The sequence below is a fragment of the Leucopleurus acutus genome (genome assembly GCF_964270905.1).
Source record: "Leucopleurus acutus genome assembly, chromosome: 9".
Classification (NCBI taxonomy): Eukaryota; Metazoa; Chordata; class Mammalia; order Artiodactyla; family Delphinidae; genus Leucopleurus; species Leucopleurus acutus.
In genome coordinates this window covers 57,319,446-57,329,765 of record NC_139144.1, presented here as the reverse complement: position 1 = coordinate 57,329,765, position 10,320 = coordinate 57,319,446, and the positions used below count along the sequence as shown (strand labels likewise).

The 10,320-nt window shown below is 39.2% G+C and overlaps 1 pseudogene across 1 annotated transcript; it reads left to right on the top strand.

Moving 5' to 3' along the window:
* Positions 1–244: 244 nt before the first annotated feature.
* LOC309966620 (cAMP-regulated phosphoprotein 19-like) lies at positions 245–594 on the top strand (annotated as a pseudogene). Its single transcript has one exon. The product of its transcript is annotated as a cAMP-regulated phosphoprotein 19-like (transcript).
* Positions 595–10,320: the final 9,726 nt, after the last annotated feature.

Sequence of the window (10,320 nt, the reverse complement as noted above, 5' to 3'; positions counted from 1 at the left end):
CAAGTTGACACATGAAATTAACCATCCCAGAGGTTAAGTCAGTTCAATTCCGGGGAGTGTTGTATAGAGAGTCTTATTTCCATCTCCAGTACAAACCACCTTCTCTAATCCAGTTTTCCTTGTGACCCTAAACTAGAATAATATGGCTGATCCTCCACTTTTATCTTCATGCGAGAACTCTATCTCTAAAGTTAATCAAACCCCATAGTGGAGAAGTGGGGTAAGAGAGAGCAGTATATCCACAGAAGTCCCTGAGGCAGCCTCCACAAAGGAACAGAAGGAAATGGAAGATAAAGTGACTAGTCCAGAGAAAGCTGAAGAAGCAAAATTAAAAGCGAGGTATCTTCCTCTAGGACAAAAGCCTGGAGGTTCAGATTTCTTAAGGAAATGATTGCAGAAAGGGCAAAGATATTTTGATTCTGGGAATTACAACATGGCTAAAGCAAAGATGAAGAACAAGCAACTTCCTACTGCAGTCCCAGATAAGACAAAGGTCACTGTGACCACATTCCCACTCCACAGGTCCATCCTCAACGGAAACTATCTCTTGCTGCTAGCAAGCTGGCTGGCTGGTTGAAAGAGCTAACTGCATGAATCTTCTAATTCCCATTATTTCTCCTTAATACGTTCCTTCTCCACTTTTTATTTCCCTTCATTCACTAAGTCATTTGAGAGTGACAGCTTTGCAGGTAGCAGTAGTGTGTGCTGCTATTGTAAAGTAGTATACATGTGTACGGTTTTGGATTAGTTTAACAGTGTACTGATGAAAAGAACATGTTAGAGAAACATAAAGTAATCTACTTGAAAATAACTGTATATAATACCTAACTTCTAGTGTAGGAAAGTCCCAACAAGTAAGTTTTACAATTTTAACTTTTTGGCTTTCTTTAATTCATCTTAATCATAGCTTTGTATTTTACTCTTATTTAATATAACCTCTGTAGTACTGATTTCTTCTGTATTTTCAGATTTTGTAAAACAAAATTTTAAGACCACAAGTCAGAAGAAAGGTCACAAATTTCAAACACAGATAGATGGGGCTCCAAAAGATTTGTATCTCTGTGCTTGAACTTGAATGGCCTTAAATCTGTTTCAGCTTTAACAACAGAATTTTACTTGGGCAATATTTGCCCATTCTGGTGTAACTCAGGTGACTCTAATGCTTAACAGCTGCCATAGAAGCTAGCATTCTTATTCAGTTCTACAGCGTTTCAATACCTTTTGTTGTTGAAGATGTGACTGAAGTGTGCATGTGCATCAACTGCTGAATTCACTTTTGTGCCATTTTTGTAAACACGATAGTTTTGTACAACTTCTCACAAATGTCTGTATTAATTTCACATATTAAAGAGTAGATGATGTGCCAAGCAGAAGAAGCACAAGAGTTCCTACACAAAATTCCATATGTCATTAGAGCTTTTGTATAGTAAGAGTAGTTTACAGTCTTGTGGTTACAGAATACCAAACTGAAATCTTTGCTCAGTCTGCCATAGACTTAAGCTTTTTCATTCATTACTAATATCCATGACATTCATGTCACCTTGTACAAATATGATATGTTGTTTAGGCATATCTTTTGTCCTACACAGAACATTTCATTTTGATTTTTATGAAAATTACAATTCATGTAACTTACAGAAACTTTTTAAATGTAGAAACTTTTTATTTCCACCGTCAACTTGAGGGATGCTAGAATAAAATACTTTGCCTCCTGTGGCCCCTCCCTCCTTTTTTTCCTGATTCTTTGACCCTAACCATGTTGGGCTAAGTTGTTCAGTCTATTCAGAAGCACAGGAGTCTATATCCTTACTCTTGAAATTTGTGCTGCTGAATGCTGCATTTTATAACACACTAATGATATTTTCCTTATAATTTCTCAGTTGTTAATTAACCACTCTTAATCTTATACTATTAATATTTGACAAAGTTTTAAGTAAAAGGAACTTTACAATTAAACAAATACTTGAGAATGCTGGCCCAGGAACCTGTATCAAGATGAGCTGAATTTCAAGTAATTATACTGAGCTAAGTGAATTAGGCTTTTGACAATTAGAGTAATATACATGATAGGTGGAACATATTCATATTAAATATTTAGATATTTTGCTTCTATAGATGTCACTTTAATAAAATACAAATTTAATTTTTCTTGTGGTTTATCTGGTTAACAAGAACTTTAATTAACAGACCACTGGGACAAACTTACTGCTCTTTTTTAGGAGCTCTTCCCATACGTTGTTGTGATGCTGTAGCATGACAATGAGGATCGGCAGAGCCTAAGAAGACAGTATTTATTTTTTTCTTCATCTTTGACTTGCAAAGGGTCTCCCCTCTTTTGGATCCAGGCATCTTTTCTGGATCTTGGCTTCACTTGTATATGTGCTTTCCTATGACCCCAAATCATCACAGATGGTGCCTTGAGCATAGCATCTGCACTTAAAGCTGTCTAGCACCCTGAGGAAAACTTGCTGGTTGTCTTCCTGCTTAAAACACCCCAAAAGGCAGAAAACAACAAAATCAGTAATGTGCTAATTTGTTATTATAAGGATCAGTTATATACAAATAGATTTATAATGGGAGCAGGTAGGTTATTCCACAGTATGTATAATAATTTATAGGATCAATTTAAGAATTTTCAAATATTCCAGAGTAGAATTTCTGTGGTATCTAGTCTTTTTTATGAATATTTGCAAGCTATCACCATTAAATTCACACATCAGAGATGATTAATCTGAAAGAGACCATGTTATTCTTGACCATGGTAGGACTCCTGCTGTGGTTTGCAACAAGTGATGTAATCTCTGCCTGAGTTTTAGTTTATAAAACACAATGCTAATATTTAACCTACCTCAAAGTTGAGGATCTGTAAATACTGAGTAAGGGCCCCAAATAAAATACTGTTTATTGTCTTTTTTATTTAAAAAAAACCATAGTGAAGGAAAGTTTCCTTAATTATCAAATCTTCTGCACTGTTTGTGGGAATGCAAATTGGCACAGCCATTATGGAGAACAGTCTGGAGGTTCCTTAAAAAACTAAAAATAGAGCTACCATATGATACAGCAATCCCACTCCTGGGCGTATACCCAGAGAAAACCATAATTTAAAAAGACACATGTACCCCAGTGTTCACTGCAGCACTGTTTACAACAGCCAGGACATGGAAGCAACCTAAATGCCCATGGACAAAGGAATGGATAAAGAAGATGTGGCACATATATATTATGGAATACTATTCAGCCATAAAAAAGAACGAAAAATGCCATTTGCAGCAACATGGATGGACATAGAGATTGTCATACTGAGTGAAGTAAGTTAGACAGGGAAGGACAAATATCATACAATATCCCTTGTATGAGGAATCTAAAAAAATGGTACAAATGAACTTATTTACAAAACGGAAATAGAGTTATAGATGTAGAAAACAATCTTATGGTTACCGAGGGAAAAGGAAGGGAGGAATAAATTGGGAGATTGGGACTGACATATACACACTACTATATTTAAAATAGATAACCAGTAAGGACCTCTGTATAGCACAGGGAACTCTACTCAATACTCTGTAATGACCTATATGGGAAAAGAATCTAAAAAAGAGTAGATATATGTGTATGTATAACTGATTCACTTTGCTGTACAGCAAAAAGCAACACAACATTGTAAATCAACTATATTCCAATAAGAATTTTTTTTTAAAATTATCGAATCCCCAGAATCAGTCTTATATGATAGCTCTTGGTACTTATTTTTTCTACTTTTTTCTGGCCCTTCCTTCCTATTTTCTGACTGGAGGGCTCAAGAGAGGGCCTCCCTGTTCACTCTAATTTTTTGTTGGTTTCCATCCCACTTTGAAATCTGTCCATCCCTCAGTTCGAATCCAGCTACATTTTCTGCAGTTAGTCTGAGGATAAACAGACACCAAGACAATGAAATATCCATCTAGTGTTATTCCATCAGCCACCATCTTGCTTTCTAAACTTGAGAGAGTATAACAATAGACACTGGCTTCCCATTTGGTAATTTTCTGTACTAAAATGAGTCCAATACCACAAAATATCTCTTTAGTTTCAGGCCCTGAATATATATTCCTATTTTTCCTCAAAACTTAAAAAAAAATTTAAAAGAACTGATGTTATACAATAAAAATATATACATCATCTCTGTATTAAATATTCTAATCAAATGTTTTTAATCTGCATCTATTAGTTAAGCCTCTAAACTTAACTGCCAGCTTGCAGGAAACAACCAGGACTAGATAACAAGTTAAATGTTCCATGAGGAAACAGTCAGTTAAATTAAGAATCTATAAGGCAATCAGGCTGAACTCTTCAAAGAAAAATTAATAAGACATAACAACCAAACACAATGTTTGAATTTAGCCACAGAACCTGGTTCAAAAAAAAAGCTATAGGTTCTTTTATAGTTGCAAATTTGGAACAACAGAAATTTGAATATGAACTATAGATTAAATGATATTACAAAATTATTGTTAACTTCCTAAGGTAAGATCATTGTAAAGAGTCGTTATTCTTAGGAGAAGTATGCAAAAATATTTAGGGATGAAGTATTACAATGTTTAAAAATTACATTCAAATTGTACACTCAAAAAATATATAAAACGAATATGGCAAAATGTTACTTAGCAGTTGTAGAGTCTGCATGCAAGGTCTCTGGGTGTTCACTACACCATTCTTTAAATTTCTCTATGTTTGAAATTCTTCATAATAAAAGTTGAAAAAATACTTAGAAGGAGCCCAGTTTTTGTCTGAATGTTCTGGCCACCTACATTCTAAATTGAAACAAAACAGAGTTGAGGGCTTCCCTGGTCGCGCAGTGGTTGAGAGTCCACCTGCCGATGCAGGGGACACGGGTTTGTGCCCCGGTCCAGGAAGATACCACATGCCACGGAGCAGCTAGGTCCGTAAGCCATGGCCGCTGAGCCTGCACGTCCGGAGCCTGTGCTCCACAACGGAAGAGGCACAACAGTGAGAGGCCTGCATACCGCAAAAAAACAAAAACAAACAAACAAAAAAAACCACTCCAGTGCAAAGCACAGGACTATAAGCTAGCCTGAAGCAAGCAGGGCACAGAAAACTACATCCTGCTCCCTCCTGCCTCTTCCTATGAGGCCCAAGGGGTCCCTCCCACCACTCTTTAGTAACTGAAACATAGCTCAGTTTGATTTTTTTTTCATTACACAAGTAATACATGAATGTAATCTTATTGTAAAATAATTTTAAACAACACTAATAAGCTAAAACTGCAACACCCCATTTTCAGTCCCCTCCCCAGACGTAATTGATAACAAATCAGTTTGGTGTATATTGTTCCATTTATATATACTAAGTTAAATAAGTGGTTCTCAAGGCAAGGAAAGGATTCTTCCCCCCAGGGGACATTTGACAATATCTGGAGACATTTTTGACTGTCATAATTGGGAATTGATACTAGCATCCAGTGAATAAAGGTGAGTAGATGCTGATAAACATCTAGTAATGTACAGGACAGCCCCCATAACAAAGAATTATCTGGCCCAAATAGTGTCATGATTGAGAAACTTGAAGTTAAACTATGTGAAACTGCCAACGTCCAACCAATTTTGACCTTCAAAAAGGCAATTTAGTACGGTACAACCATATCTATATATAATATATAGATAGATAGACATATATTATACACACACATGGAAATATATAGTTCTATTTTACAGAAATGCATTAGCCCATATACCTCATTGCTGAGAGGCTCCTTGTGGCCCTTTAACCAAACCTTTCGGAGGGATGTTGGAGATTTCCAGTTCTTCACTATTATAACCATGCTGCAATGAGCATCCTGACCCATCCTCTTCTCCCCACATTAATTAGGTCTCAGGTGGGGCTGAGGATGGGGGACACTGAGCACCGGAGAGGAAGGGGTTGGGCTGCGAGGGAGGGCAGAGAGTCATGCTCTCTCCAACCCTGCTTCCTCCCTTGGCCCTCCTCAAGGACTAGTTGCCAGCAGCTCACATAACTGCTTATTTCCCTGCATAGCAGTGGCCATTTCATGCCAGGAGCATTTATGGCAGAGCAGTGTGAATTCTGAAATCTGTTTGTTAGATTTTCTATCCTGCTATTCTCGTGGGGTGAGTAAAAGCTCAGGGAGTGATTTATACCACTTGCCTGCCTTTCAGGCCTCTCCAAGAGCTGCTGGGAGTTTCTGTCACACCTCCTTGAAACCTCTCAAGTGTCAACACATCACGCAGCAAAACCACCCCTACGTTTTCTAAGCCTGAAGTATCCTTATATCCAAAGAACTGGAGCCAGAAGAAACCTTTGCTTTTCCACAAATAGTTTAAGGGTGTTAATTATCATGAAAACTACATGCAGACTGTTCAGAGACAAAAAGACACTACTCCCTACATGTTCTGAGAGAACAGCATATTGTCATCTGAAAGAGTAATTTATTTCCACATAATTGGCTCTATAAAGGGCATCTTCGGTGTCTAATTCCCTCAATAACTCGGGGCCTACTGTTGCCAGCACTGACCCCATGGGGGAAGGAGAACTGTAATTAATTGACTCATTTATGATTAATGCATTCCAGCTTTCCTTTGCTGCCACTCTTCTAGGAGAAAATTGGCCAGTCTTGTGACTCTATTTCCAAGCACCTAATTCATTTAAAATAAGAAATCTGGATGACAAACAAGAAGTTGGTTGTTAATGGAAGACCCTTGGAGGCCGCACCTTTCCTGCATGTCCCGTTCATCTCAGAAGACTGTCTGAGAGAGGGACTTCGCTCAGCTCTCAGCAATAAGATCCTTAATACACAGTTGTAGATACCAATTTGGTGCGGGGGGTGGGGGGGATGCTTTGGTTTCCTGGTTTATTTAGCAGCTATAATACCTAAAGGAGGCAGGAGAGGAAGAAGGGAGGGAGTAGGGAGGTCACAAAAGACAGAAATGAAGACCCATAAAAACATTTTAAGTGGCTCCACCTCTCCACATAGTATGAAGATACCTATCTTGGATCACACCCAATCAATGTGATTTAATGAGCAACAACTATGATGTAACATATGCTGCAAACATTTTTTTTCCAGGTTATCTGTGGACATCCTATTGTGTACTTTTAAGTGCTCTTATTTGACCTCAAATTCATGAAAAAGAGTAACTGAATAACTTGGGAACCTACACATAGTTCTTCATTCATCCAACACCATTTTTTAAGCAAGCCTGGATGCCAGGCACTCCCTCATTATCCTTTTGTTCACCCCTGTTTCTCTACCAAAACCAACAGGTCCTCTGTGCCCCATTCTTTCAGTCTTGCTAGACAATTGAATCCATATTTAGATAACTGTGCTGCTCATACCTCCAGTGGGTGAATTATATTCACCACTTCCAAGCTGTATTATTCCAAAGGAGTACATATTGGTGTCCTTAACAGAGTACCCTAATAAATCCTCTACTATTACCATATTATTCTATTTCCAAAATCATCATTCAATTCACCTCTCAACTCTGACTTTCTCAGGCTTACGATGGCTGGAATAGATTTTTAGTTTACACATCCTGGACAATTCCAGCGTGATCTCAGGATCTCCAAGAGTGGTAGATGGGCTCTTCAATGTAAAGATTATAGCTAGAACCACCTAGAAAAATGACCTCCAAACAAAAGCCTCCAAATGACCAGTAGTTCATGTATCAGTTGATACCTACAGTAACCCAGTGAGGAAAATGTCAGTGGGGTGGGCGTGGGGAAGGGGGCATCAGCCACAACCTGCTTCAAGAAGTTTACTTAGATGTATTATTATTTACATTTTATAGATGAGAAAATTGGGGTTCAGGGGTAAGTATCCACCTTCATGCAACTCCGTAAATGACACAAATGCTCACAGAGCATCAAATTTATAATTCTTTTTTTGTCAGTACTGATTCAGTTTAAAAAAAATAAGACATGTGCAGCTTGAGGAATTTAGGAGGTAAGGCATGAGCTGCACTTCAGTGCATGAAGTTCCAAATTGATGATAATGCTCTGGGAACCCACACAATTGGGTTCCAAAGGTTCCCAGGTGCTCACTTTGGCAAGTACCCCAACATTCATGGTTTCAAAGACCTAGACTCCTAGCAGATGCCCAAACCCTTGACTAGCCATTGTTATCTCTCTACAGCAAAAGCTCACAAACTTGGGCTGCACATGAAGACCAGCTGGGGAGCTTTACACAAATACAAATGTTCCATTCCCAAGAGATTCTGATTTCGTCAGTCTGGAGTAGGGCCCTGACATCAGTGTTATTTAAAAGCCCCTCAGGTAATTCTCATGGTCAGTCAGGGCTGAGAACCACCAGCCTACAGACATTCTTGGCCCACGGCTGCCATTACTGAGGTCAGGAATGCTCCTACTCTCTCTTCTTTGCCTCTTCTGGGGCCTATCCTCTCAAGTACCCTCTGACAATTCCTTCTACAAAGGCCTCCCAAAATTCCCTTCTCAATATTCTTTCCCATTAAAAAATATGAGCTTTTACACAGGGAGTAGGGCACAGTGAGAGGCTATGGACAAAGGGAAATACTGCATTATTATTTATTATTGAAAACGTATTTGGCATCCACAATGTGCTGAAATAAAGGATTCTGAGATTGCCTTATCTGTTTTTCGGCTGCTAGGAGCACAGTTAGTCACAGGGTTTTATATTCCTCTCTTTAACTGCCTGTGAAGTTAATAGGCAAATGCAATGCGGGAGTTGAGCTGGTTCAACTCTGAACTCAATATATAGCTTCTCAAGAAAGGAGCAGTTGTTGCCTCTAAGACTGCAAAAAATCCAATTAAGTATCACTTTCCCCTGCTGTTAGATAGACTTAGACCCTGGGAGTAATGTGAACACCACCACATGAGCATCCAGGACAATCACCATGCCCCTTTTATTGAAATCACACCCCAGCCAGCAATTAAACAAAAAGTGCAATAACTTTAATGCAACCCTCTGGCTTTTAGTTGTCAAACAAAATACTATGAGAGGCAGCAGGTGTGAATAATGTACCATTATTCTGTTTTCTTTTTCAAAGACGAAGCATTCAAGGTCAGCAAAATAGATTACACAGATATTTTCCCCAAAGATGTGTCTTTTGGGATCTGCTGCCCCAGCCTATGTGCCCCTCCACGTGTTCTCCACTGTAATTAAGATATATGTGCTTTTCTGGGCTTTGGGAGTTGCTGACAGACAGCTCAGCTGCGAACAAAGTGTAAATCGCCAAAGGCAGATGCTCAATGTTAGAAGGTGCCCCAGGCAATGCCAGGCAGTGCAGCTATACCTGGGACCTAGGCAGACTATAAAGCAAGGTATTAAACAGTTTCAAGACACATAAAAACTGGCATTTGACTTTAGACTGCTGTCTTTCCTCTAAAAGATGGAGATGAAAGGGTATTCCCAAGACTGAGCAACTTCAACTGGTTCTTGCCACTTGCCCCTCCAGTCCTAACAAACTCCCAAACCTCATCTGGGAACTCTTTCCTCCTCAGACTGACTTTGGATGGGCCTGGTTCTGTTTATGCTCCAAAGCATGAGCCTAACTCCTCACGTTGTGAGTAAAAGAAGACAAGGTGGCTGTGATGAGCTGAATTATGCTGCCCCCAAATTTATATGTTGAAGCCCTAACCCCAGTACGTCAGAATGTGACTGTATGTAGAGGCAGGGCCTTTAAAGAAGTGATTACATTAAAGTGAGGCCATTAGGGTGGGCCCAAGTCCTATCTGACTGATGTTCTTATAAGAAAAGGAGATTTGGACACATAAAAGACACCAGGGATCCATGAACACAGAGGAAAAGCCATTTGAGGACACAACGAGAAGACCACCACCTGAAGCCAAGGAGAGAGGCGTCAGGAGAAACTAAACCTTGTCATTTGTCAATACCTTGAACTTGGACTTCCAGCCTCCACAACTGTGAGAAAATTAATTTCTGCTGTTTAATCCATCCAGTTTGTGGTGTATTATTATGGCAGCCCTAGAAAACTAATACAGTAGCCCTCAGTTGACGCAATGGAACCTTGTATTGACATGCAAATAAGAGAATAGTCTTTTTTGTTGTCAAGGAAGACTAAGTGAGTGAGTCCTCTCTATCTGGCCACTCTGTACTATGCAGACAGCATTGAGCTCTGGCACCTAAACCAAGGAGCGACTTCAAGAGTATTGAATATCAGCTGTGAGGAGAGCTGATATTCCCACAGTGACCTCTAGAGCCACACCTGCTCATAAATATAGTAAGGAATCCCAACCAGCCTTGGAAAGTGTTCCTGGGTGTCTGCTAGACCTTGAAGGATTCAAATTCAATTATGAAAGTGACAGCTATTT